The sequence below is a fragment of the Zootoca vivipara genome, chromosome 7, assembly GCF_965207765.1.
Source record: "Zootoca vivipara chromosome 7, rZooViv2.hap1.1, whole genome shotgun sequence".
Lineage (NCBI taxonomy): Eukaryota > Metazoa > Chordata > Lepidosauria > Squamata > Lacertidae > Zootoca > Zootoca vivipara.
The window spans coordinates 52,789,046-52,816,593 of record NC_142590.1 but is presented as its reverse complement, the minus strand read 5'-3'; the positions used below and the strand labels follow the sequence as shown (position 1 = coordinate 52,816,593).

Genomic DNA, 27,548 nt, shown 5'->3' with positions numbered 1-27,548 from the left:
GCAAGGAGGTGCTGTAACTCAGGGCTGGGGGCATTTTTAAAGGCTAAGGGCCACATTTCTCATGGGCAATTTTATGGGGACCGCATTCCAGTGGTGGGTGGAGCCAGAAGCAAAAGTGGGAGGGGGGATATGGATCTTGCCTTTGTACAATAGGTTACATTGCAGCCACACAAAAGTGAGAGATTCCAGGCAGACCCTCCTCTCCATCCTCAAAACTTTCCATTATCACAGTTCACAGACACATTCCAGCTAAGTAAAATCACACAAGGGTGTAGAGGAGGAGCCCAGTAAGAGGTGTGGCCAGGCAGGGTCGCCTCTAAGGGAAGGCTGGGTGGCCAGGGCGCCGGGCTGCCAGGGGGGCACCGCGGTGAGAAACGGGGCGGGGGGCCGCCGGAGCGATCTCCGCACCACAGCGCCAGGGCGCCCGACATGCTTAAGGCGGCTCTGTGGCCAGGACAGAGTCTGGGCCTGTGGTTCTTTACCCCTTCTGTAACTAAATCTAAGCTCGGAGATGTACTGTACCAGCGAATGGTAGTGAGATTTAGACTTTTGAGGCCCAGAGATGGGTCTTCAAGGCACATCCGTAGTCTTCCTGCCTAAAGGTGGGTTTTGTGATGATCAAAAGCTTGTTACTCTTATCAGCCAAAACGTGATAAGCATGCAGTCAAAGGTCACTCTCAATCTACTGTGGTTTGTTTGATTTTCTGGGACTAGCACAGCCGGGCCATTGGGGGAAAATAGATTTGGTGATCAAGTTCATTTTATTGGGTGAGAAAATTGTCCAGCTTCCTAAGTCAACACAAATCTCGTCAGCGTTAGGCTTTCCTCCCATGACAAAACCTTAGTGGCTTGAATGTTTGCTTCAGGAAGCCATATGACACAGGATGGGTGAAACTGTTTTTTGGCATTGTGGGTGCTGAAAGGAAGCCCATCCCCGTTGTTCCCCATAGCTGATGCTAGTTTTCCAAAGCAAATAGGAATGGCTGTTTAAATACTGTCTCCTATGAACAGTGGGATTATGGAAAAAAAGCTAATGTTTTTTTTTTTGTACATGAAGGGAGAAGGCAAGCATTGTTTGGAGGTGGTATGAGCTCCATTTGGGACAGCTGCTTTCTGAGGTGCTTTTTGCTGTTACTGCTATGAATTGCCAATAGAGCTTTCCTACTTCTTTTTTCAAACGGATTAAAGGACCTCTGGCAGGCCCTGGTTTTTTCTGTTCATGAGCTGACAGTGTTTTAACACGAGTCCACACTTAAAATTTCCTTGTGGGATCAGACCCAGTTCCCTCTTGTCCTGCTTTCTGTTCTGAGCTCCAAGCTGGTGCCTTTAGGTAAAAGCTCATTTTGATAACCATTTTTTACAGGGCTCTAGCTTACAAAGGCATTGCCACATTCTGTGGCAGGGAATTCCACAATATAGCTTTCCCATTTTTGTGAAAGAGTAGAGTACTTCTGTCTGTCCTGAATTTGGTACAAAACACCTTTTTTGTGGCACTGAGCTCTTACATCACAATAAAGAGATTCCCTTTTCTTTTGTGGGTCTTTCTCTTTCTGTATGGGTATTATTTAAGAAAATGCAGGACCAAAAGCAGACAGCCTGATTTTTAATGCCTGAAGATTTTTGTGGGTTGCAGCATAAATGAAACTACCATGGTAAAACGCTGTTTGGCCCTGCTAAAAAGATACAACTGAGCTGAGGGGACGTAACACCATGGGGATAATTAAAACCTTAGGCCACGTCTGCCACCATAATGGACACAAATTGTGCCTAACTAGCTCCAGGGCTAGTGTTGCGGTTGGGTGGGCACTTCCAGAAAGGGTACTTGTTTGCACAAAACTATTCCACACTTTCTAGTGCAATTATCCCAATTCTTTTTTTAACTGCAGAAAGTCCAATAGGAAAAGTGATGGAAAATTGCACTGGAAAGTGCTGGGTAACAACCACTAGCCACAAGAAGAGGGCATCAGGGCAAAGTTAAGCCCTAAATGACTTACGAAGCACCCGATACCTGAAAGGCTTCTTCCTTCCCTACAAACCTTCTCGGGTGCTAGGAATGGCAAAATTGGTTATTCTTCTGTCTTTAGAGGCAGTTGCCCAGAACAGGGCATTTGCTGTGGCAGCCCCTAAGTTGTGGGACTCCCTGCCCACAGAAGTACGCCTGGTAGCTTCATCATATAGCTTCTGGTGAATGCTAAAGACATACCTCTTTATCCTGGATTTTCACACGAGCTGTATATTTTTAGGACCAACCTTATTTTTGTGATTATAAGTTGTTTGAAACTGTTTTTAACATGTTGTTTTAATGTTGTAACCTGCTCTGAGACTTTAGGGTGAAGAGTGTGTAATTAATGCTAATACTAAATAATCAGTGCTTTTTTCTGGGGGTAGGCAGGGGTACGAATACCCCTAAACATTTTGTGAATCTTAAGTTTGACCTCATTGAGGGGCAATATTTCAATATGAGTGGGATGATGACAGTACCCCTAAACATTTTTTAAAAGAAAAAAGTGCTGCTAATAATACTAATAATAGCAGGCGATGTCATGCAACCTTCATGCAAACATGTTGGGACCAATGCTCAATTAGCAGGTGATGTCATATAACCTCTGTGAGTTTTGTGCAAACATATCCATTTGAATGCTCAACAAACATCCTGTCTGGAAGCTCCCTGTGTCTTTTATCCAAACTGCTATGTGAAGTAATGGGGTTATTGACCTGAACTGATTTGGCAAAATGAACAAGCCCCTATTGCAGTGTTTGACCCACTTCCTGTCCCTGTCCCCTAACAAGAATTTGGGTGTAAATATATCTGAAATGAAATCTGAGGAGGAGGCGATGGTGGGGGAACTTTGGGTGCTCTCTGGCACGATGGTGAGGTATTCCTAAAATGTAAAAGGTTGTCCCAGAAGAGCTAACGGTACCAAAACATTCTGCAGAGTTCTTGCTACCTTGTTTTTCAGCAAGCTGTGGCTAACTGACATTTGTAAATGTATAGCCGTGAGAAGAGGGCGTCAGGGGTAAGGTGAGTTTGATCATTAGAGCAACAGTTGAGGTCTTTCGAGAAGTCACAGTCTGTCCTTTTCACTTGTTTATTACCGTGTTTCCCCTTTTTTAAGACACCGTCTTATAACTTTTTTCCCTCAAAAAAACACACAGTGGCTTATTTTCAGGGGGTGTCTTTTTTTAAAAAAAAAAGTGCTGGTACAACTGGGACCCACTGGCTCAGGATGCTCGGTGCTCTCTTCTGCACATTGCTGGGCGCGTTGTTGGCGCTGCCAGTTCCGAGCGCCTGCAGGGTGGGGTGGGGGTGGCAGTGCTTTAAACCCCCAACCCTGTAGAAAGCAATGGAAGTTATGGACTGTAACAATCCTTAAGAGGCGCAGGTCTTAAAAAACCCCTGGTATCACCCTTGAAGCACAGCCTTCCAAAGTCAGGGGGGAATAGGTCTGTTTAGACAAAGGAAAGGATCGGGGGTGATTCTGTGCCCTGGGACCCACAGAACTACTTTAAAAATCCCAACCTGGGGGGGGGGTCAAATAGTGAAGCCCCATAGCCCTGTAGCAACAGAAGGCACATTCTGAAGCACCCGAGCTGTTCGGTTCCATAAAAAATCCAGGAATTGTAAAATTAACAACAATAATGGGGGGGCACTCTATCCAAAGAGTTAAGAAGGAATGGGAAAGTGTTGAGTTATATATGGAAAAATATGGAAAGGAAAGTTAGTTAAAGATAAAAAATAAATAATTATCGCAAGGGGAAAAATAACATCATAAAGGGTAATAATATTAAATATAAAATAGACAACACAACAGAAAAAGCAAGTATATGACTAAATGAGATCGCACAGGAGTGAGGGAAGTGGGGAGAGAGGGAGGGGGGTAAGGAATGGAAGGAGGCAATGGTTGGAGGAGGGTATAGGGGGATGAATTAAAGGAAAATTAAGACTGAGAAGCGCATGGTTTTTGTTTTTTAAAGATGCAAAGGCTTGCAATCAGCCAAAGTATAGAGCCCAACTTCTAGGAGACTGCGATCTACTTGCGGATTTATAAACTGGAGGTGATCTACCCCCGTTATATTGGTGTTCAGGTCAGAGTTGTTTTTAGAGAGAGGAAATATCCCATTTTTGAGGTTAAAGTAAAAGTTCCTGACCTTTTTTTTATAATGAGGAAATGCTGCTAAAACTCCGTTCTTCATTCCACGAAGGGGAGAGGGGGCGGGGCCGGGTGCTCAAAGACAAAAGAAATGGAAAAGGAGATAGCGATCAAATCCAGCCTCGCATTCATGCAGCCGTCGGGAGAGGCAGGGGCTGCAGCCGAGTGCTGCTTCACAAACAAACGGGGGAAAGTGCTTAGAACCCAGAGAATCCAGCTGAAAAACACGAAGCAGCAACAGCAATTGCACACACACCATCCCAAGCCAGCACAGTAACCAAGTCCCAAAAGCAAGAAAGGACTCAGCAAACACTGCTGCGGCCGGCGTTGCTGCTGCTGACTCGGGGAGCTCAGTGATCTCTTCCGCACAGCGCCTATCACTATGGCTTATTTTCGGGGTACGGTTTATATTTCTCAAATGCTTAGAAATGCTGCTATGGCTTATTTTATGACTACGCCTTAAAAAGGGGGAAACACGGTATTGGGAATGAAGGACAGCTGCAGCCCCTGTACACAAGAGAGGGTAATACAACCATTATATAATTACATGTTGGTAGCCCTCCCAGCTGGGAACTGCACATTTATAAATATTCTGCTGCCTAAGACTGTGGTTTGCTTTCTAAATAACCAAGGGAAGGCAAAGAGGCAGGCTATAATTCCAGGAGGACTGGTTTCACCTAAGTGAGGCACATGCACGCATGCGCGCGCACACACACACACACACACACAGTGTGTGTGTTTATATAGCTCACCATCACAGTTTTGCTCCAGAAGCCACCATGGATGTTTTTTTGAAGAGATTGCATTCATCAGTTTTTTGTCTGCCAATGGAGGTTAAGCTGCACTTTCATTATATTGGTTAACCTGGATTATTTCAGAAGCTGATAAGGAGGATTTGTGGAAATTATGATTTCTTTTGTTTCTATTTCTGGCTTGAGATGAACTTGAGGTTTGGAGTCCTTAGTCTTAATCTTCATGTCCAATTGGGATCATAGCTCCTTACGTTCTCTGTCATATCAGATGTGCATTCACAAGCCTTTCATGGTATGCACATGTGTGAAGAAGCTATTTTCTGCTGCAGCACCCTGGTGTGTGTATTGTACATGCAACAGAATGCACAAGTGCAATATTGCATCAGGTGATCTATTACTTGTGCACATCGTTTCCTTTTACAGAACTGTTTTTATTAATATAGAATATTACAGATACTATGTATTTGTATACAAAATATCATACAGATGATAAAGAATAAAATGTGAAATTTGAAATACTATTGAAAATATTTTATATATGAATATATCATTATTTGTCCCTCCCTACCTAGTTTCCCGCCTTTCAATATAATTTATTTTCTTCATATCCAGACAATCAGTTATGTATCATATATCTCTAATGATACATATGGATTGATCGAGTCTTGCCCTTTATCATTCCAATAAATAGTGAAACTCAATTTATCTGAAACTCTGGTTTCCCTCCAAATTATACAAAATCCTTTGCCTTTTACACAAATGCTCTCTTTGAAGGGATTGATTACATTTGAAGCAGTCCCAAGGTAGTGCAAAAGGAAAATGGGGAACTGCAAAATCCAGTTCCTTCAATCTTTCTGACTTTGAATTGCCTTTGTATCCTTATTTTTACTGTCGTCCTGTCAATTTCAGTGGTGATATAATTGTGATGATTAATTTTAGGATAGCTGGGACAAGAATTCAGTAGTGGGAAGAAAGGAAAATTTCTTTTGCCTCCCACAGTGAAAAATATAGTTACATGCCAACCCAATCTCAGAGTGGTGAGAAAATCCAGGGGTTCCACACATTTACCCAGATTCTGTTTCCTTGGAATGAAGGTCAGTGGAGACACTGATGTCTCTATGATATACAGTTTTATTTACACATACATATGCAACCTGAGCATAAGATGGAGGGCCTCACACAGCATCAACACCCCAACAGTATCTGTTTTTTCCAGTGCCATCAAGATCAAGGAAGCCAAGATCCGGGATGGGATAAAATCAACAATTTCCCCACTCCACTACATGGTGCAACCTTCCCCAGTGCCTGATAATGAGCTACTTTGAAGCCAGGTTGATCATTTAACTTTCTGCCCTGAGTTTATCCCCCCTCTTCCTTCCAAAAGCTGATTGGGTTTTGAAATCTGGGCTGAGGGAAAGGCGTATGTAAGTGTTCTAATTTCTTGGAGACTTGGTGGTCTGTAGTTGGAAGTAGAGAAATTTGATTCAGTTCACATTTAAAGGCAAATCTATCTAAGTTGAGTTTTCCAAAACAATACATGAATTGAAACACAACGGTCCTGCAAAATTTGCACTTCTCTGAATCTGGCAATTCAGTTCCCCAGCCAAGTAATGTATAACAACAACAACAACAGGAGCAACAACAACATTTTTATTTATTTATACCTCTTGCATCTGGCTGGGTTGTCCCAGCCACTTTGGGCAGCTTCCAACACAAAAACATAATAAAAAATGAAACATTAATTGTAACAATCTGATCCAATATTAAAGTCACAATAACTTTAAAATAAACAACTTATATCAAATATATACATATATCAAAAAGCATATACAAGTGTTACATGTGCTTAAAATGTACACGTTAGTGAAAATAACATGCAAAAACACATTATATTAGGAAAACATTCTTTGCAGAAAGGTGTATATTAGGGGAAATTGTCTACACTAAAATTCTGGTGCATTTTTTGAAGGCTTTAAAAAATAATAGTTGGAAACTGACCTGGAAATGTGGAGAGCCAAACTTAAGAAAAATGAGAAAATCAGATAATTTGAAAATGATGGCTTCTACCATCTGTAGCTGCAAAACAAAAATCCAGCAGCCACTTGAAAATCTGGACTAGGAGAGCCTGGTAAGGCTGAATAACTGCCAAATGGAGGCTATGATCAGGCATAGCAATTAGCAACTAGGCAATTAGAACTGCCATACACCATAAGCTTTTTTTAAAAAGTGGCTGTCCTGTGGTTAGCAATCATGAAAGCAGAACAGATCCTGTCATCTCCAAAAATATTTTGGAAGCTCAAAATCTATTGTGGCATTGTTAATAGGAGGCAGGGCTTGGAGTATGTGTTCAATGGAACTTCCAAGTAAAGAAAAAAGGAGAGTATTGTAGCACCTTAAAGACTTAACAAATTTGTGATGACATAAGCTTTTGTGGCCTGCAAGTTGCTTCAGCAGATAAATGAAGATAAACAAATAACTGTGCCTAGAGCTCATTTTACACCTTCAGTTTATTTATCTGGCTGCAATGGTGTGAATGGGAGGCTTTTTGCCACCTATGCTCATCTCTCTGCCAGAGAGGAACTTCGTAATACAGTTTTCACGATTGTGTGCTTTGTTCGGTACCAGATAAGCATTTGCTGAGGATGATGTTGAACAATTTGCTGAGGCGGCTGTTCACATAGATACTACTGTACCCAAAGTTCTACAGAGTGTGTTAATTTTTACAAATAGGCTAATTAAATTCATTTGCTCCTATCTTGAGAAAGATGGTTGTTGTTGTTTAGTCGTTTAGTCGTGTCCGACTCTTCGTGACCCCATGGACCAGAGCACGCCAGGCTCTCCTGTCTTCCACTGCCTCCCGCAGTTTGGTCAAACTCATGTTCGTAGCTTCGAGAACACTGTCCAACCATCTTGTCCTCTGTCGTCCCCTTCTCCTAGTGCCCTCAATCTTTCCCAACATCAGGGTCTTTTCCAAGGATTCTTCTCTTCTCATGAGGTGGCCAAAGTATTGGAGCCTCAGGTTCAGGATCTGTCCTTCCAGTGAGCACTCAGGGCTGATTTCCTGAGATGGTTAACAATTTCCAAAGTGCCATTCTGTTGTGTGTTGCCTACCTGCCATGGCTGTTGTTTGAATCAGAATCGCCTGAATTAGAGTTTGTGCTGGTATGCCACAGTACCCTAGATGTTTGATAGTTCTAGCAGTATTTTCAACTGTTGATAGTGCAAACCAAAGGGATGTTGGGCCTTCCAGTGGTATTTGCATGGTAGTTTGAAAAAAGTGATGTTTGACTTTGCTCAGACAGCTAACAGTGATTTCTTTTAAAAATTATTGAGTTGTCCAATTATTTCTGTCACAGACAAAATATTTATTAATCCAGGAGAAGCTTCTGTTAGCAGAAAGGGGTATGTGAGGTAATTTTACACTGATGCCCTTGCTGCAATCTGCTCCAGAATATCTGTGGAGGGGACATCTAGAAACAGTGTGGAAGGCAGTATGAGAGACAATAGGAGAATTTATAAACATCTCCCCAACCCAGCTTCAGTCAAAGAGCCTTCTGTCATGGATCTGTACATGCTGCCATGATTAACAGGAAGCCATGAAAGAGTCAGAAGCTGGAAAGAGGAAGCTACTACTTAAAGGCACAATAACCCTGAAAGCCCGGTATAGTGTTTTGCTTGCTCATACTGAAAAGGCTTGCACTACAATTGTGCTGTGAATAATAGGGGGAAAATCACCAGGGGGACAGGACAACAATACCACAGAAAACAATGGAATGCAACTGCTCGATAATTATGCCATTTGTGTTTTTGTTGTTGCTTATAAACAGTGAGTGAGCAAGGAATGGCAATTTCAGACTAAATTGCTAATGCAGAAGGCAAGCAGCCAACCACATGCTTATATTCCAATAGCCGGCATCTCCCAATCTAAGGGAATGGGATACAGATACAGGATAAAATTTTCTCAGTTTACTTTGTCTCAAGAGGACATAGATTTGCACAGAATTTATATATGCTAATTTTAGATGCATAGATGCATCTAAATAATTGGTATAATTTAAACAGAAATACTGTGAATCTCATCATAGTGTGCATGCTCAGTCTTCTGTCCAGGTACTAACTGTTGATGGTCCCTGAACTTTCTTTTCATGGTTCTTTATCTTGAAACTAGACTTAGCCCTTTGCCTCTGTAAAGCAGGACATATCCAGCTAAGGATTTCTGCATGTGCAATGGAACTTCTTTTTACCCCCTCTTTTTACTCTCCGTCCTCCCTAAATCTGCTCTGGAGGGTTGGGAATAACCCCAAATTTAGTGGGGCAGGTGGGTGGAGTGGGGAATTCCACTGTACAAGCAGAAATCCTTGTGGTGACTGAAAGAATTACTTGGATACTGTCCATGGCCATACTATACCAAACAGAACTAGAAGCAGCAACCTTGTCCAGCGGTGAACCTTGGTGGTCTCAAATTTTGGTGACACCCTCACCTCTCACCTTCCATTCTACATCATTGTTGTGGCTTCTCCTGCAGCACCCTCGAGCCTCTGCACCCAGTGCAACCAAACCGGTTATGATTCCCCAAATCCACCTCTGCCTTGTTACTCACTCATGCTGTGTTACCTCCAGTCAGGGACTTTCAGCCTCAGTCTGCGTTTCTTGGCTTTCCTTTTCCAGCAGTCAACAGTCTCTTCCTGCACAGAGGAGGAGGCATGGCTGCAGGAAAAACAGGGAAAGATGTTTAGCTGAGCCATGTTCATCTGCTCTCAGACGACTGCTCCAATTCTCCCTGGCTGGTGGCAGCACCGAGCAACTCCCCCCTAAGTGCATGCTTGTGTTACAGGGATTTCATTGCAGCAGGAGGGCAGAGGAGAAATAGTTTGTTTACTTAGATTTTGGCTTGGCAGTGCATGCATATAGTTGTTGTTGGTTTTTAAACATGATCAAAAATTTGGGCTTTCAGGGGTGGGTGGGACAGTGAGTGATTAATATGTGACAGGACTTGGGCAATCTTGGATGCCCTGGGCAAATTGGGGACAGTGGAACAGGTGTTAATGTGCATTAGTTTTTAGCATGACTGCTAAGTGGAAACAGGGTTGACTTTTTTTGCACACACATCTGGCAACTGGCTCAGCTGGACCAGGTAGGCAATCCTGTCTGTCGGGAATCCTAAGCCAAGAATAGGCACTAGAATTCTCTATAATGTGCCAAGGTTTTTCAGTGCACAAGGTGATGTGGAACAGCCATGCTCAATATTACTTGGTGTATTTTTTAAAACCATTTATTCCTTTGAAACATCACGGATTTGTGCGTGGATGTTTTAGGAAGGGATGAAGAAGCTCCAAGGAGTCTGTGTCTCAGGTAGCCAGAGATTTTATTGACTTCATAGCATTAGGAGATGCAATGGTGGAAAATGAGGTCTGCTACTCATATAGGTCTTCCTACTTCATTTGGGGGGCTTTATCTTTCAGGATCTGCCGCCCACCCAGAGCGGTAATGTTTTCACTGTACTGAATATCTGAGCTGCTTCTGACTATGGTATTTCAAGCATGGAAAGGAAAACATTTGGCCTCTGACCCAACTGCTTGTTAACAACACAGCGGCCTACGTTGCTGAAATGCCGCGGCTAAAACAGTCCTGGTGATTCAGTTGCTCATTGGCCTTGCCATTCAAACTCCTGCCCTTATTTGCAACGCTTCTCCAATCTGCAGAGGCTGTGGCGCTGCTGCAGTGCCTATTAATGGGCTGCTTCTCCTTTTTGAGGCTGTGTGTCCTTGTCACAGAGACTAAGGGCCTCGATGTCGCCTCTGTCTTCTGTCCATTAGCTTGCTCAAAACAGAAAGGGCAGAACTTCACAGCTTGCTGTTGTGCTCAAAAATGTTTAAAAATTAGGAGCTACCTGACTCTGTTGCCCTGGGGGGAAACTTCAATGAGAAGATCAGCAGCATCAGACAAATGTCCGTGATAGACAGTTTGCCTGTTGCTGCCAATCTTCTTGTGCAATGCGTAGTCACAAGAGAACATTGAGTGTGATCTAGGGCACACTTTCACACAGATCACAGTTCATGTGATATAGCAATGAGGCTCAACAGGCCTAGCCAGTGTCTTACATGAATTTAGCACCCATCCTAGAACACTCCCCCTTATCCTCAGCAGGCAAGTAAATGTGGAGAAGAGTTTCTGAAGGGCACCAAGGTGGTTTTTGTTTTGTTTTTTTAAACTACATTAGTCAGACCTAAAGCAGTAATGTCTCCTCATTTTGGGCAAGATGCTCTCAGTGAACTTACCCTCCTCAGTACTATTGCTGTTATCTGTCTGCATGCTGTCTTCCTTTGAGTCCAATCGGCTGGTCATGGAAAGCTGGGAGGACACTCCACCAGAAAGCTGGGCAAGAACTTCATTCTCTCTCTTAAACGATGCAAAACAGGGGGAAAAACAACCACCCAAAAGTCCCGACTTTGTCCAGATGCAACTAAGTTCAGTGCTGCCTAGTGATATAACTGTGTAACAACACTGACTTTTGTTTAAAGAAACAATTAAATAGCCACAGGTGAATCTTCGGTTAGTTGAGATATTCAGCCGCTCATTTCTAAATCTTGAGAAGCATTCTGAATGACACAACTAGAGCGAGTGATGATCCGAGTCACAGTATTGCTATCGGTTGTACAAGGTGGCTGATGCAGAATCTCAGCAGGTGAACTTGGGTTTTGAGGTGCTGCTTGTGGCATTTGGTCAGCGCTTGCCCACACATGAGGCAGTCAGAAGCAGCTGCTGGGGTTGTGTAGCAATGACAGTGGCAGCAGTTTCTTCTCATGAGTTCCGGCGACATCTTGCTGGAAGCCACTGCCACAGAGGGGAATTCACCTTTGACTGGGGTCCATCAACTTCCCATTTCACCTCAGGTGGTGAAATGGGGCAGACCGCCCCTGCATTTGGTGACTGTACTTATCAGAGTTAGGCAGAAGGTGTTTGTTTCCGTTAAGTAATTCAGTCTCAGCAGAATATAATGTGGGTGTTTCATTCCACCTCCCTTGTATAGGAGCTGGCGTTTGACAGGTCTCTTCTCCATCAGTCTGTATATAAACTTTCTCTCCTGGCTCTAAATGAAGTAGCTCTCATAATGTGTTGCTCTGGTTATATAAAGGCTCATAACCTCTCATAGCTTTGTAATATGAAGAAGCAACTTTTTCCAGGTCAGGTCACTTGGGAATAAGATTCTTATCTAGGGTTCGAATGGGTGTCTTGCCTTCCTATTAGCAGCTCTGCTGGGCTATATCCAGAAGCTGTTGGTGGTGGTGTTGACCTGTAGCTTAAAAGAGCAACATGTAGGTCATTCTGTCTCAAGATTTTCATTGCCATCTGTACTGCTGCCTCTGCTCACTGTTGGCTTGAGGATAGTGATGGCTAGTGGCAATGCTGCAAAAGCTGTAAGGCGTCTGGAATGACTGGAATTCTGCTACTACAAACTGGAGTTTCAAATGCAAGTTCATCTGGAATGCCAAAATGAAGAAAAGTATTTCTTCTGTTGTGCAATTATGTTGTGGCAGTTACTGCAAGGCAAAAAGCGTACCTCAATGCACCTTGAATACAGTGGTACCTCGGTTTATGAACACAATTGGTTCCGGAAGTCTGTTCATAAACTGAAGCGTTCATAAACTGAAGCGAACTTTCCCATTGAAAGTAATGGAAAGTGGATTAATCTGTTCCAGATGGTCCGCGGAGTACTTAAACTGAAGTGTTCATAAACTGAAGCAAACTTTCCCATTGAAAATAATGGAAAGTAGATTAATCCGTTCCAGACGGGTCCGCGGAGTACTCAACCTGAAACGTACTTAACCCGAAGCATGGGTGTAATTGGTTCCGGAAGTCTGTTCATAAACTGAAGCGAACTTTCCCATTGAAAGTAATGGAAAGTGAATTAATCTGTTCCAGATGGGTCCGCGGCGTTCGTAAACCGAAAATTCGTAAACCGAGGTGTTCATAAACCGAGGTTCCACTGTAGTAGTCTACAACAACCAAATAGTGTCAACCTTCGCGTTCACACAGGTTAACTACTAGCTTTTTCCAAGGCCTTTTAGATAAGGATGTGATAAAAGTTCCTCCTATTGTTTTGATTTATTTCTTCTGGAGTACTAACAGGGTAAGATTTTGTATTTTTCTATCATTTCCAATACCAGCCACAATACTGTGTGCTTGATTTGCTTGTGGCATTTGGTTAGATATTGATTTCCCTGGTGATAAAGAAGATTTATTTCCTCCTAGATTGCGGTTCAGTGTTACAGTTCTGTTTTGTTATGAGGCTTTCCAATTCACTCAGTTCAGGCAGCAAAGTACTTTCTAGTCGACTTAGAAGCATTGCTGAAATGCTTAGGCCATCCTGATCTGATTTAGTTTAAGACTTTTTGATGTTCTGGATTTCTGTGAGCAGTTGCATTTGAAGCCTCTTCAGAGCCTGGTAGAGAAGTGTGCAAAGCATTAATGTATGGTAAGCTTTAACTTCATCCATGTGGTGCTTTGTGTTTAGGTGAAAGCAAGCAAATCTTTCTTTCCATTCGGGATTATTAAGCTGAAGTTCACACTGGTGCAGGGAACTGTGCCGTTTTCTTTGTGTTGTTAGGAGTTTGTGAGTTTAAAAGTTGACTTCTGACACCGTATCAATGAAGGCTTAAGAAGACACCCCAGCCAGGAACTGAGACAATAATTTAATTGTATCTTTTGGCTCCAAGACAGAAGAGCAGCAGAAGGTGCCTAACTAAACCCAGATACAACTAAGTCCAGTGCCACCTGGTGACAGAACTATATCATGACACTATCCATACACTGTCCAGCCACCCAGAGGGAGGGGGTTAAGCAAGCAGGGGATGTTTCTCCTCCTCCTGATTGTTCACTTACAGGGGGAAATTGAACAGGCAACAACAACAATGAGGAGGATTGGGACGATCAGACACTCCAGTGGTTGGCAACAGGTCCCTTGTTCAGGTGTGGGCTTCAACAGGTACCCAGGACTCTAGACCTGATAACTGGTGCTGGCGGGGGGTGGGTGGACAGTGCCCTTGCTGACAAGTAGCCCTGCATATCTGGACCCCTATAGGAAATTTTAGCAGAGCCGTACATTTAGAAAATAAAATAAAGCTGAAGTCTTAAGCATGCTTACTTGAAAGTTAACTTTGTCACACAATAAATAGGACTTGCTCCACAGAATTATGTTTAAGATGGGATAATTAAAGTGTATGTTCCATTATTTCTATTTTAGAAATGTAATGCGGGGCAAAGGCCCCTACCTCCACGGATGCTCTTTGTCCGTTCCTAGGTCGCCTCAATCTCTCTCTCACACACCCCAGCACCTCCACTGTTCTGAATGCTGGTGAATGTCAGGTGAATACTCATCAGCCCTAGGTAATGAACTTTCTGCTTAGGGGATGCTAGCACATTGGGGAAGGGCTGTAGCCTAGAATAGACTAGTCTCCTTTCTGATGTGCTAGCTTTTCACAGGCAGGGTATTTTTAACGTGGGAGGAGTATTCAGGCATGCAGTTCCCTCTCCGCCCACCTGCTGCCTTAAGTGGTAAAGTAGTGCGAAGGCAATAAAGCATTTCACCACAACCACCCCTTGGAGTGTGAATTTCCCCTAGTTATCCCCTTTATGTTGGTGCAAGACTATCAGCAGGCCATTTTTCAGCGTAGACTTAAACATGCTTACTCAAGACTAAGACTTGCCATTTCCCAGAGGGACTTGCTCCCTAGTAAACATGTTTTCGGATTATAGCTTTAGTACTTGCATGTTACATGGAACATGGAAATGTGTAGAGTGAGGACTGTGGCTCCAGCAAGGACAGTTCCTGCATCTTTTCCATTTGCAAGGGTTGATTCACAAGTTCCTTTTTATAAACTAAAAAGTATGTGTGTACACACTTGCACATAGTGATCAGGGGATTTAGAGCCATTGATCCATGTTATCCAAGCTGAGTAAGCTGTGCAGGTTCTGGACCATTGCCTGGATGCAGTGGTGGGTTGGATGAGGGCCAACCAGCTGAGGCTGAATCCCGATAAGGTAGATAGAGGTCCTTTAGGTAGGTGTTTATTGTACTCAGGAATTAGATGTGTAACCTGTTCCAGGTGAGGTTGCATAGTGTGGGGTGCTTCTAGTTAAAGCCACAATATGAAATCATGAAAAAAGGGCAGATAAAACAATATACAGTAAATATGGAAAAAGAAACAAGCCAGTACAGCAACAAATGAAAACAAGTACTGAAAAGCTACACACACCCAAGCAGGTCTTTAGCTGTCAATGGAAACTCAAAAGAGTCGGCACAAGCTCTGTCTCTGAAGAGAGGGCATTCTATAGTTGTACACTCTATAGGCAGACTCGGGAGTATTTCTTCCATAGATAACTTGACTGAGACCTGATTTCTCCCCCCCCCATTTGCATCTTCCACAGAGCAGATTATTTTTTGAGGTGATAATGGACTGTCAGTGGAGTGAGCAACTTCTGCTGTGCAATGTGACTTCCCCTCTTCTCCCCCTCTGTGCACCCTAAATCTGTTCTGGAGTTCCCCCCCTGGATTTGGGGGTGGTGCGGAGTGTGCAGGGGTGAGGAGAGTGGGGACAAGTCCCACCATCCAAGCAAAATAATCTTTTTCCCTTTCAGTAGCACCTTAGAGACCAACTAAGTTTGTCATTGGTATGAGCTTTTGTGTGCATGCACACTTCTTCAGATACCATCTAAAGAATTTTTTTTATTTTGTTTCTACTACGTCAGACCAACACGGCTACCTATCTGTAACATCCAAGCAAAAGACATTCCGCTCTCTCTCTCACACACACACACACACACACTCACATATATAAAATCTCCCCACCATTTTATATGTAACTTGCTCTGGGGCGCAATAAGTAAATAGATAATATTTCTTATGAAAGTGACCCCGCTTGGTGAGAGTTGACATTTACCATGTCAGGTAGCATACCGGTAGTGCTGTGGTAAGTACCATTTGTTCATGGGGTGTTTGTGTGCACTGACAGAGCAATTTTTAAAATGAAATTAATGGGGTTTCATGGTGACCTAACTTTTGACAGTTCCTTGGTAACGAGTCTGTGGGCATACAAAGTCTCACACTTGTGCTGTACAATTTGCAGTTTTTCTTCCTGATGTTCTCTGCAAGAGCTTTCCTGGGCTCGTGGAGTCCTTACCTAATATAGCTCTCTTTGCATAAGTGTGCACCTGTCACAGCCATAGATTGGAATGGAGGGACTAGGCTGCTCAGAGCTCTTTCCTTGCCCTGCCTATTTAGCCTGGCTAAGCACATAGGAGGGACCCAGGTGGCGCTGTGGGTTAAACCACAGAGTCTAGGGCTTGCTGATCAGAAGGTCGGCGGTTCGAATCCCTGCAATGGGGTGAGCTCCCATTGCTTGGTCCCAGCTCCTGCCCACCTAGCACTTCGAAAGCACATCAAAGTGCAAGTAGATAAATAGGGACCGCTCCGGTGGGAAGGTAAATGGCGTTTCCGTGCGCTGCTCTGGTTCGCCAGAAGCAGCTTTGTCATGCTGGCCACATGACCCGGAAGCTGTCTGCGGACAAACGCTGGCTCCCTCGGCCTATAGAGCAAGATGAGCACCGCAACCCCAGAGTCGGACACGACTGGACCTGATGGTCAGGGGCCCCCTTTACCTTTAAGCACATAGGAGAGCACCAGCCTGCTGTGACTAAATCCTAAATGGAGGAATTCCTTTCTTGTGGTGAAGGTTTCAGTAAGACCTGTCAAGGTCTGAGAAAAGCCTGAGTGTCACTAGCAATCCACTTGACGCTTTGCCTCTCAGCAAGGGCTCATGGAGGATATTGTTTTGTGTTTGTTTCCTTAGGGACCACCATGCAAAAATTGGGTGTTCCAGGCCTTTGGGTCATAGCCATACTTAAGAATGGAAAGAGAGTGGTTGGCTGGTCTTTCATTAGAGTTAGTACAGTATTAGCCTGAGGACCTATCACTTCTTAGGGTCACAGCAGGTTGAAGAAATGCTGGTACCCTGACCACTATGGCAGATCCTGGAGGATCTTGCAGAACTTGATTGAGCAGATTATATGCAAAGCCACGGCTCACTATACTGTATAGGTGTGGCTTGGTAGATTCATGGCCAGCATCTCTTGCACTTTCAACATTAAAAACCCTTTCTTTAAAATAAGCAGGTACATAATTGGCTGTGCAAAATACTTATGGTCGGTCTGGCACTGGTAAATACCAATAGGAGCTGTGGCCTACTCCAGTCTGTTCAAATTCAGTGGTTCCAGGGAAGCCTCCTTGCACAGAACTGTGTTCTGTGTTTAGTAACTGAAGCCTTCTATGTTTTTCATGGTTATTTAAAGCCTCTGATAAGCGAGGAGCTAAAGATAGGCTCTTCAGCTGGCCCAAGGAACATGTCACAGTGGGAGGCCTGCCTTGGGGTTCTCTCTGAATCCCAAACACAAAGAGGAAGATGTGGCTCATAGCTTACAAGAGAGGGAGTGTGCTGAGTTTCTCCCTGGCATTGGAAGCCAGCTGGGCAAGCCTTCTCACACAAGAGCCTTATCTTCTTGCAGCAGGGCTTCCTAGAATTTCTGGTTGTGAGCACGAAGGCTCCTGGCACTTAAAGCTGTTAGTGCCAGGAGCCCCTTGTCTCTTGCCTCCCCAGAATGTCGCCTCCCTCCCACACCATGCCCAAATGTGAGACTTCTGGGTATAAGTGAGTCAGTATGTTTATGAGCAGGGTAGCAGAAAGTGGTGATTTTGCAACTGTGAGTGTCTGGGGCAATATTTGCCTTAAAACCATTGGGAGCCCAAATAGCAGTAAAATATTGTTACAGAAGGGGGTGGGAGAATCCCCTTAAATACGAAAATTAATAAATGATAGGATTTGGGGTTATTTGTGACATGAAGAGACAATATCAGATGCCTGGGTGGCCAAACTAGGGCCATTAAGAGAGCCATTGTGGGTTGTGAACAAGACAATGGCACTTCTAGCCCCAGGTGTGACTAGAGACTGGAGATTTGGAAGGTTGCCAGGGTAACTGCTTTAGGGGAGGGCAAGGGGCTTCTGGGAAGAAGAAAGGGGGAGAAAGAAGGACTGCCTCTAATGCTTTAGGCCATGCTGTAAGATCTGGACCCCCTCCATGCAGACTGAAGGTGTAATTATGTGAATAAACCCATATTTCTTAAAGGTTGACAGTCTCCGCCATGTCTTCCATTCTCAAAAGGGACATAGACAATGTGTGTGTGCTTGTGGCCCCATGCACTCCTGCCACTGCTTAGCAGAGAGAGCGGTGGGCACTGGGCTTTTATAACAATATATAACAGTGCAAAATGAAAGAGAAATTCAGTTTTTTTTCTGCATACTGTATACATGTTTAAGGTAAAGGGTAAAGGGACCCCTGACCATTAGGTCCAGTTGTGACCGACTCTGGGGTTGCGCGCTCATCTCGCATTATTGGCCGAGGGAGCCGGCGTATAGCTTCCAGGTCATGTGGCCAGCATGACAAAGCCGCTTCTGGCAAACCAGAGCAGCACATGGAAACGCCGTTTACCTTCCCGCTGTAGCGGTTCCTATTTATCTACTTGCACTTTGACGTGCTTTCAAACTGCTAGGTTGGCAGGAGCTGGGACCAAGCAATGGGAGCTCACCCCGTCACAGGGATTCGAACCACTGACCTTCTGATCAGCAAGCCCTAGGCTCAGTGGTTTAACCACAGCACCACCTGGGTCCCCGTATCCATGTTTAGGATTGCGCTATTAGTGTTGTTCACCTGTCATTATGATGGCCCACAAGAAACCCCCCAAATTCGCTATTAGGGCAAAATGTTGCAAAATAATGGGACACTTTGATTGGATCCAAGGGAAAAGGGAGCAAATGTCCACCAACAATTGTTAGTAGTTGCTCTATGTACAGTAGTTCATAGCATCACTGAGTTAAAAGGAATTCAGTTTGACCTATAATTAAAGTTTCACTGAAAGGTGCTAGTCCAGTTTTCTTTTTAAAACCTTAGGGGATGAGAATTCCATCCAGAGGTGCATGAATTTCAATTGTTTGGAAACAAAAAATACTTGTTTGGCAGCCACTGTGTGTCTGAGAAGCCTGGTAGCTGTTTCTTCAAGGCAAAGTGCAGCAGACATGTGTGATTTGTAGGAAAGAAGCAACAGGCAAGAGAAGGGTGCTTCCCCCCAGTTGAAGATTCCGCAGCGAGTCCTGCTGCTATCACAAAGGAAGCGTCTTGGTTTCACTCCATGCAAGATTTCTTTTGTGATATTCATTCATTCAGTGCTTTGCCCCTCAACGAGGCCAAACTTAGATTCACAGAATGCTTAGGTGTATGCGTACCCCTGCGTCCCCCCAGAAAAAAAGCACTGCATGCATTCATTCATATTAAATTGCTTGTTTCATTTATTATGCCAATGAACTGTGAAAGGGAAACAGTCAGATTCTGGTTCCTGTGGAGTTTAAGGGCTGACAATACTCCTATTTTAATAATTTTTGTGCCCACTACTTTGAACTGATACACAACATGTGCATTTTGTAGTTTGTCTTAGGAGCGCACGCACACAAATATCTTATGAAGTAGCCCTCATTTGTACAAATGAACTTGGCAGGTACCAAAGACCAGAGGGTCTTTTTTTAAAAAAATCCAAGTTCTATTTCCATTCCAAGGGATGTGTTTATAGATAGCTGTGCCTTTACTATATGCAAACTCATTAGGAACTCTGGGAGTATAGTGCTCTAATTGTTAACACAGAAAAGTTGGAGTTCCTTGTGTGAGAGGGGGTTAGTTTGAGTGTAGCTGCATACCTGGCTCAAACCTCTAGCATCTCTGGGGGAGGGCTGTGAGGGGAAATTTTGACTGAACTTTGAGAATCTCAGCTTACATCCTAAAATGGAAAGTTGTGTGTGTAGTGGTGGATTTAAAATGTTATTTCCCTATGTATCCTGACTGTTTCTCAGTCACAGCTGGTTTATTTTTTGTACCATACTAACAACTTCACCAAATGGTTCCAGGGTGGGTTACAAAAAATGCCACAATTAAAAGAAATACTGTGTACAATAATAAAATGAAAACACACCAAAAAACAACCAATATCAGAATAAGGAAGCAGCAGCACAAAACAGCAATGCACAGAAATGCAGGAGGAAGGAAGACAACCACTCAGCAAAACGCCTGGGCATAAAGAGTGTGTCTTGACTAGGGATGGTGGAGAATTTTGCAATAATCTAACTTGTTACTGAGCTCTGCAACAGCTCACTTACTAAGGGAATCCATTTCCACGTGAGTGCTAGTGACCTTGAACAATATTTTTTTTAATCCTCTTTTTTTAAAAAAACAACAACATTAACAACAGTATTTTCAAACCCAGGAAATTCTTAACAATGATATGTTATACTAACTACTGTGTTTGTTGCCATATTACCATCTGATTAGATGTGCTAACATGTGTATTCCTTGAACTTGATTTTATTGAAGTGATGGTGGTGGCCATTAACATTCATTGTTGTGTTTCTTATCCTATTTCCCTACCTACAGTGTGTCTATGTTTAAGGCAGTAGTGGGTAATGGAAGCATCTTTAAAAACACAAACGGCTAAAATCTGAATGTAACATTTTTTATATAAAAATGCTTACCAGTACTTTTATTTGTTTATTTATTTATTTATTTATTTCACTCTTTTGTGTTTTCAATCATCTTGCTTGTGTTTTGGGTTCTGCTATACAGGATTTTGGGTTCTGCTATATAGGGACGCGGGTGGTGCTGTGGTTGAAACCACTGAGCCTAGGGCTTGCCGATCGGAAGGTCGGCGGTTCAAATCCCTGCAACGGGGTGAGCTCCCGTTGGTTGGTCCCAGCTCCTGCCAACCTAGCAGTTCGAAAGCACGTTGAAGTGTAAGTAGATAAATAGGTACCGCTCTGGGGGGGAAGGTAAATGGCGTTTCCATGCGCTGCTCTGGTTTCGTCAGAAGTGGCTTAGTCATGCTGGCCACATGACACAGAAAAACTGTCTGTGGACAAATGCCGGCTCCTTCGGCCAGTAAAGCGAGATGAGTGCCGCAACCTCAGAGTCGTTCACGACTGGACTTAACTGTCAGGGGTCCTTTACCTTTACCTTTTTATACAGTAATAGCCAAAGTAAATTATTCCCCCCCCCCCGGGAAAAGTAAATAAAGCAAGCTTTGCAAAGTGTGTGTGTGTGTGTGCGTGTGTGTGTGTGTGTGTGTGTGTGTTATCCTCCAGTTTCTCTGCCATAATCCAAAATATTTTGCAGATTACCATATATTCTTCTGCATGTTGCTGTTCACAGCTTTGCATGTAGGAAGGGAAAGTGAGGGAGATGATTGGATTTGTTGTGGAATTATAATGGTTGTTTCCCCGTTGGGAATGCCTTGCTTATGATCTGTGTCATTCACACAAAGACCAATGACTTAAAATCTTTTGAAATAAATAATAAATAAAAAAATCATCCAGTAGCACCTTAGAGAGCAGACTTAGAGACTTAGAGTTAGAAACTAAGTTTGTTCTGGGTATAAGCTTTCGTGTGCATGCACACGTCTTCACACTTCTACCTACCTGAATTTAAAATCTTTTGTTTTATTTCCCACCTTAAGTAAATAAGGTGGCAGGTCTGCCATCATGATATCCATAATGTAAGAGGTGGTCATGCCTCTAAAACAATGACATTATTTTCACAAATCGCCATACTGACTTGAGATTATACAAATTTAACAAACCGCGAATTGCAGTGGACCAAGCTTGAGTAATGATAACGCGATCAAAAGATGAACAGGTAGGGAACAGCAAACTACATCCCTAGTCTTGATCAATCATGAAAAACACGGTACAAAGTACACTTCATAGGGGAAGTAATTCCATAACGTGGGGGCCACGACAAAGACCTTCCCTGCTACCAACCCTAAAACTACAGAAAGTGGTGGCACTACCAGCAAAACCTCCGCTGCTGATATTAACACCTGGGCAAATCAGTGCAAGGTTTGAAGGTATGGGAGGTGCCTCAGATCTGGGGCAAAGAAACCAGGCAATTAGTTTCCGCTGCCCCAGATGCTTTGAGTGATTGAAGTGGAACAGGAAGACCTCCTCCTGCTCCTGTTTGCTGGAGCATCACCCACACATCTCTGTACCGGCAGCATTTGGGAGTGATGGCAAAGTTTTTAAGTTCTTCTACTTATTCCTGCAGGCATGTCAAACCCAGCTAAAGTTGTAGGCGCAAGTATGGGAAGGAGAAAATGTGGCTCTTTTCATTGACTCTGTGGGAGGTGCAGCGTAGACTTGCTGGCACTGGCAGCTCCCAACTCATGGTGTTTGGGTTGTTTGTTTAGCCCCACCAGTGATGTCTTGGTCACATTTAAAAGAATGAGCTAAGCAGCCTTGCAGTTTTGCAACTTCCTCTCCCCACGGCTGCTGAGCACTAAATTAAAAGCGAGACCCTGAAAAATGAGGAAATGCCGGGTGCTGTGTGAGAACTGGAGAGAAAGAGCTTGTTTGGTTACAAGGCGATGCCGCCGGTCACCTTTCTTTGGGAACTGTGAAATTCTCTCCTCCTTTCTTTCTTCTTCCTGGCGCACTGATCGCTAAGGTAAATACTTTGGGGATTAACAAATGTGTTGTGCATCTGCATCTGGAATTAGAGATCAGCTTGGAAGGTGGCACCCTTCCATATTTACAGCTGATAAGTTTGATGGTGCATGAGTTGGTTGTGTGATGGCTCTCAAGAACTTCTATGAAGTTCTCTTGTTCTTTGCAGGAGAGATGGGAGTGCGTGTACTGTTTTCTGGACTGTGTGGAAGATGCTAAATTTCTTGTTTTTGAAAGTTGAGAATGCGTGCCAATTAAAAATGCCCTAAATTAGTTTAGTCCGGTGTACTCAGGAGAACAGTAGAATATGAGTTACAGGTAGGTAGCCGTGTTGGTCTGAGTCGAAACAAAATAAAAAAAATCCTTCAGTAGCACCTTAAAGACCAACTAATCTTTAAGGTGCTACTGAAGGAATTTTTTTATTTAGTAGAATATGAGATTTGAGATCCTGCCACAGTTGATGTGAGAAAACAAGTCAGTCAAGTGCACTGATTGCTGCACTTTGGGCATGCTTGCTTAACGATAGGAATGCCTCCCCTAAGCTATATTTCAAATTTTGAGTGTTAATTCAATAAATTCTTAAATTTAAATTTGCAAGCTTGAATAGTTTTGTCTGGCTCTTCAAACTAATCTAAGCAAGCTCTTTGTTTTCACAAACTGTGCCACATTGGGGTCATCTAATGAGCTTCTACACATGAATTGCTCAGTGCTGAATTCATATGCCCATGAGTGTTTATGCCAATAAGATAAAGAGTACAGTGGTACCTCAGATTAAGAACTTAATTCGTTCTGGAGGTCTGTTCTTAACCTGAAACTGTTCTTAACCTGAGGTACCACTTTAGCTAATGGGGCCTCCCGCTGCTGCCACCGCTCAATTTCTGTTCTCATCCTGAAGCAAAGTTCTTAACTCGAGGTACTATTTCTGGGTTAGCGGAGTCTGTAACCTGAAGCGTCTGTAACATGAAGCGTCTGTAACCCAAGGTACCACTATACTTCAAACTTGCAACTGTAAGAAGAGCCTTGGATTGTGATAGTCGACAGTTGGGAAAGCCATTGATTTGGAACTGTATCCTGGCCAGGCCAGATGTGAGAGGCACAGACTTGGCTTATGTGATAGCTGTGTTTCCCATGGTGTTTATAGCTCCATTTTACCCTGAAGTATTGCTGCTAGAGAATGGAATAACCATTCATCAAGCAGTATTGTTGTCACTTAAACTTTATGCCGCGCACTATTACAAAGTTCCAGGGTTTATTTTTACTGTGTCATAAAAACAAAAAAATATTAAAAATCCACTGCTAAAATATCCTCTCTACTTGCTCCTGTTTGCCAGCTACATGCCTCAGAATGACTAAGAACCTGCTGAGCATAAACTATTACCGTGTTTCTCATATTTTAAGGCATCCCTACAAAATAAGGCATGGCAGGATTTTCCTGAGGTGGAAAAATATAAGGCATACCTCGAAAATAAGCCGTACCGGGTGGTGGAAGAAGGTCTGTGGCAAAGAAGGGTTGCTGCTGCCTCGTTAACCCCCGAGACCTGGCTGCAGCCTCAGCGCGCAGCGCGTGCAGCCCCAGAACCCAGCTGTAGCCTTTGCGCACCGCACGCGGACACCCGGGACCTGGCTGTAGCCTCAGCGCGCAGCCCCAGGACCCGGCTGCAGCTTCTGCCTTCCGCGCGTGTAGCCCCAGGACCCGGCTGCAGCCTCTGCCTGCCGCGCGTGAAGACCCGGTGGGAGCAGGTCTGTGGACTGTACAGATACCGGTACCGGTACTTAATTAAAAAATAAGACATCCCTTGAAAATAAGCCATGCTGTGTTTTTTTTCAGGAAAAAATTAATATAAGACATGACTTATAATATGAGAAACACGGTAAACAGATGTTAATGGCTGGTGTTATAAAAGTGAGAGGGATTGGTCAAAAGACCTTGCCTCACAGTTCTCCCAACTGTATCAGAGTTTCCCTCACTCTTAACTATAACCCATAAAGTCCATAGCATATCAAGTATTAGGGTGTTGTTTGGCAGCCCAACTGAGTTTAGTCAAGGTCACAGTTGAACATTTGACTGCCCACAGTTTCATATGTAAAAGAAAAGAGAACTGTTTCATTTTTTAAAAAACATAACACCTGGCTCTTTGTACGCAAAATATAAACTTTTGTACTGCATAAGTAATCCTACAACTGAGTGCATATACCTCATTGCCTGGAAGCCTTTATTGCAAGAAAGTCCAAACTATCACAGTAATATATACTTTTGCATCCCAAGCCACCCTCAGAGGAAGCCCTGAGAAGAAAAAAAGACCAAATTTTGCCAAAGGCACTCGTGAACCTGGCTGGCATGCCTAGTATTTTTTTCACACGAGCCTCTGCCTGGGCATCCTTCTTGCTTTGGAAAGCTGGAGTATTTACACTTTTTGATTGAGTCTGTGCAGCAGGATTGGTGGGGTTTGTGCAGGCTGGCTTTGAAAGTACCACAGTTAGCCCCTCTCTGTGTGTGTTGGTCTTGGCAGAAGTTTGGGAACGCTGCCCTGCAGGGTGCAGTTCTCTCCACTTGCTTCTTAGTGGCACTTAGAAAAGAAAACTCAAGAAAAAAGGCTTGTTGAGAGGGCTGGGGGAGAAGCTACACTCAGTTGTTTATATGTACTTCTTTGTCCTCTGTTTCCTTTTCTGAAGACTTGTGTATGCGTTGAAGATGTTTCACAAAACAAATGGCAAAGGTGAAACTTTCCCCTCTACCTTCCTTCTCCTGGAGCATTCAGTACTGTAATTACTGGGTCCCTCCTGGGACATTTGCGCTGTCCATTTTTTTCTTTCCCTTTTTGAAATGGACTCGATGGTGAAATTGATTTTTCCATTCATAAAACATCACTGTCAAATGTTAAGCAAATACCCCACAGGAACTGGAGGGAGCAGCGACATGGCTCTGAGATGAAGCAATTGCTCTGCAGAGTTTCTTTTGTTTTGGGCTTGGGTGGAGGTGCACAAGTTTGACTCTTTCTTATTGACCCACGGGTTCTTCCAGACAGGAGTTCATTGCGGGGTTAATGCTGCTCATGGCCACAAGTTGCTGCTTTTCCACACAATGTCCTCCTCAGAATTCACTCCCTCCCCTTTTTTTACAGTTAATCTGTATTTTCCCATACCACCTAAAATCTGATAAACAAATAAAAACAAAACCTATTATGCATCTGCAGCCACATTGTGTGTGTGGTCTGTCATGCATGTTGTTTTATTTCAGTGCGTGGCCTCTTATTGCCACACCTCTACTTCCAGTTGCTCCTCACCTGGGCACAGCTTGCCCATTTTTGTTTCTAGTGGCCCAAAAGACCAAAGGAAAGGAACCTATTTCCACTTATTGCTGCAGAGTTTGGAGGAGATGGGTACAGAAAAGCTGGGATGCTCAAGAAAGTCTCTCTTGTCCTTTTCCCGGCCTCACAGCACTCACTGCTTTCCTGTCTGGTACTTCCTGCCACCACCCTCTTTTTATAGGTCACTTACTGCCCCAGAAAAGGGGAAAACTGGGGTGTCCAATTACCTGTTAGACTTGGGGATCCCAGACCAGTCAGTACTCTTTGCACCCCCAGCCAATCCCTTGCAATCTGCTGCCCTCCCCCCAATAGAGCAAATTCCTGACCTTGACCAACTTTGATCCTAGACCTCCAACAGGGTGAAACCCAAAGCAGTCTACCTGGGAGCAGGCGCTGTGGATTGCCAGCTTCCCAGTGGTCTGGAAGATGGGTGTTATAAGAATTTTGAGGTTATATATATATATATATATATATATATATATATATATATATATATATATATATATAAATAATAATTGTTCATAAAACATGTACATGAATGTACAGAAACATGTCTGAAGCAGCACAGGAAGACAGGCCTGACTGACACCATTTTGACTCTCTCTCTCTGACCAGGTGTTCCTCTGCAAGGAAGAAGGGCGGTGGGGGGAACCTTCTCATTGTCTCAGGAATTAAAGTGATAATCCCTGGCATCCTGATACCTGAGTGCCAGACAAAAGGGTGTGATTAACTTGGCTGGGAAACAGGGAAATGTAAATATCTCTCTTTTTTGTTGATTAGGTTTTGGGGGCAGGGGGCAGGGTCCAGACTGCTCAGATTACTGCCACCAGACCTCCCCTTTCATGATGTAACTATGCTGAATCTAGGGAGGGGGGTCTTGGCTACACCCCTTCTGTGACATATGGATGATGCTTCTGGGGGGTGGGCTGAAACCAATTTCAAATTTCTTTTTAAGGGCAAGACACCTTTGTTTGGGGTTCCTTCCTTGTTCTCCTGCGTGAGGGGAAGGACCCTGTTGCAACAGCGAAAATAAAGGCTTTGCTTCTCAAACTTCTCTGGTTGGCCTCTGTTATATTCTCCAACCGATGGAGAACCCAATAAGGGAATAAAGGCAGATTTTTGCCTATATCATGGGTATGGATCCGGTGGTGGTGGGAGGGGACAATAGCACCTCAGTTTCGAAGGGGTGGCTCTTGGCTCTTTCTGACCAATGAGAGCACCCATTCTCTCAAGATATCCGCACAGTAAATGCTGACTGTATCCCAGGACAGAAATCACAGCATGTACATCATGGAGTTGTTTTAAGTTAATACAGAGGTTTTGGGCTAGACTTCTTTTATCACTCTTGCTCAAGGCCTTAAATTACTTTATCAATTTTTTTAAATCGAAATGCCTATTGCGCTGCTGAAAAGAATCACAAGCCCTCATTTTGCCCACTGTGAAACACTTAACTGGATTAATAAGGCTAGTAATGCTTCCTTCCTTCCTTCCTTCCTTCCTTCCTTCCTTCCTTCCTTCCTTCCTTCCTTCCTTCCTTCCTTCCTTCCTTCCTTCCTTCCTGGGAATTGACCCATCCCTGTCTGGAAGCTCTGTGGATGACAATTTATTTTGCCTAGAAATGTAAGGGCAGAAAGAGGCTGGTAGAGGGAACATGTGCTCTCTGCTCACACTGCATATCCCACTGTACTATTTCCCTTTTCCTGGTGCTCCCATGGAACAAGAGAACTCAGGGCAGGCTAGTATCTCATC

General features: G+C 43.7%; 1 protein-coding gene and 1 long non-coding RNA gene across 4 annotated transcripts in view; one reads left to right on the top strand and one right to left on the bottom strand.

Annotated features, from left to right (window-relative positions):
• The window catches only part of TFEB (transcription factor EB), a 74,346-nt gene that overhangs the window by 14,524 nt on the left and 32,274 nt on the right, over nucleotides 1–27,548 (top strand). Inside the window, exon 1 of one of the 3 annotated variants that reach the window (XM_088673350.1) lies at nucleotides 12,452–13,889. The exons of 1 other annotated variant lie outside the window; for it this stretch is intronic. The gene's annotated coding sequence lies outside the window, so the exon portion shown is untranslated. Of the gene's footprint in view, nucleotides 1–12,451; nucleotides 13,890–22,473; nucleotides 22,493–27,548 lie in introns of those variants that run through there. One more of the 3 variants, XM_035121594.3, reaches the window with a different exon arrangement.
• LOC148685076 (uncharacterized) lies at nucleotides 1,183–12,452 on the bottom strand. Its single transcript, XR_015950833.1, has 3 exons — nucleotides 11,182–12,452; nucleotides 9,504–9,610; nucleotides 1,183–8,373 (listed from the first exon to the last, which is right to left on the bottom strand). It is a non-coding gene; the product is annotated as an uncharacterized LOC148685076 (long non-coding RNA).